Here is a 1,542-nt window from a genome sequence, read left to right on the forward strand (position 1 = left end):
CCCACACACACGCACAGACACATACACAGACACACACATACATAGACCCACACACATGCACAGACACACACCGGCAGACACACATACACACAGACAGACACAGACATGAACACATACTCACACAAACACAGACCCACACATACGCAGACATACACGCGCACAGACATACATGCGCACAGACATACATGCACACACAAGCGCACATACACACACGAACACATATGCACAAACACACACAGACACACATACACACACACAAACACATACAAACACGCACACACACGCGTGCACACACACACACACGTGCGCACATAGACACATAAGCACGTACAAACACACAGATCCAAACATGCATGCATTCTCTCTCTCACACACACGTGCACGCAGTCTCTCTCTCTCTCACTCACTGTCTCACACACACATATATACACACAAACACACACACCAACACACTAGACCTGAACAAGATGACAGGTGAGGAGTTGAGGTAAGGATCGTCCTGTGTGTATTATGATCTAACTCAGTGTCTTTCTGCTTCCAGTTTATTATAGAAGGCGTTTCAGGAGACAGCAAGGCCGCTCAACTTGGAGTGGACAAAGTCTGCATCGTCGACTGTTTGGGTACGACCAATGTTAAGTGTCTCTCCTCAGTTATTGTCACTGGAATCAAAATCAGTCATTCATTTTAACCTCACATGCCATCCGGAACATAAGAACCCCAGAAACTGGAGCAGGCAGAGGCCATTGAGCCCATCATAGCTGCTCTCCCATTTACTACAATCATAGCTGATCTTGGGCTTGAGCATATCCACTTCCCAAACCCTCTTGATTCACTGACAGACCACACCTCTGATGATGTCAGCCTGAAATATATTCAGTGACGGAGGCGCCGCAAATCTCTGAAGAGAATGTTCCTTGTTTCAGTCAATCATAGAATCCCCACAGTGTGGAAACATGCCATTCAGCCCATCGGGATCCATACCAACCCTCCATTGAGCATGCCACCCAGACCCACCCTATCCCTGTCATCCCTCATTTCCCTCAGCTAATCCACCCAGTCTGCACATCCCTGGGTACTATGGAAAATTTAGCATGACCAACACCCCCCCACCACCCCACCCCAACCTGCACAACTTTGGACTGTGGGAGGAAACCCACACAGACACGGGGAGTATGTGCAAACTCCACACAGACAGTCACCCGAGAGTGGAATTGAACCAGATCCCTGGAGCTGTGAGGCAGCAGTGCTAACCACTGAGCCACTGTGAGTCCTAAAGCACTGGTCACTTACCCCAACACTGAATCCAGTTGTATTAGATTTCCCAATCAGGGAGAAATCTCTCCCAGTGGATAGCAGCAATTTATAAATAATTGTTATTTATGCAACTCATTTTTTCCTTCTGATTCCTTTGCAGAAACATCGACCACAGAGACACCCTCCACCCCTGGGACTACACCCTCCACCCCAGACATTACACCCTCCACCCCAGACCCTACACCCTCCACCCCAGACACTACACCCTCCACCCCTGGGACTACACCC

At 48.9% G+C, this 1,542-nt stretch overlaps 1 long non-coding RNA gene across 1 annotated transcript in view; it reads left to right on the forward strand.

Annotated features, from left to right (window-relative positions):
- The window catches only part of LOC122544353, a 5,241-nt gene extending 3,705 nt beyond the window's left edge, over nucleotides 1–1,536 (forward strand). Inside the window, exons 2-3 of the long non-coding RNA XR_006310327.1 lie at nucleotides 542–620; nucleotides 1,415–1,536. This is a non-coding gene — a long non-coding RNA (uncharacterized LOC122544353). The remainder of the gene's footprint in view (nucleotides 1–541; nucleotides 621–1,414) is intronic.
- Nucleotides 1,537–1,542: the final 6 nt, after the last annotated feature.

The sequence above is a fragment of the Chiloscyllium plagiosum genome, chromosome 48 (assembly GCF_004010195.1).
Source record: "Chiloscyllium plagiosum isolate BGI_BamShark_2017 chromosome 48, ASM401019v2, whole genome shotgun sequence".
NCBI lineage: Eukaryota > Metazoa > Chordata > Chondrichthyes > Orectolobiformes > Hemiscylliidae > Chiloscyllium > Chiloscyllium plagiosum.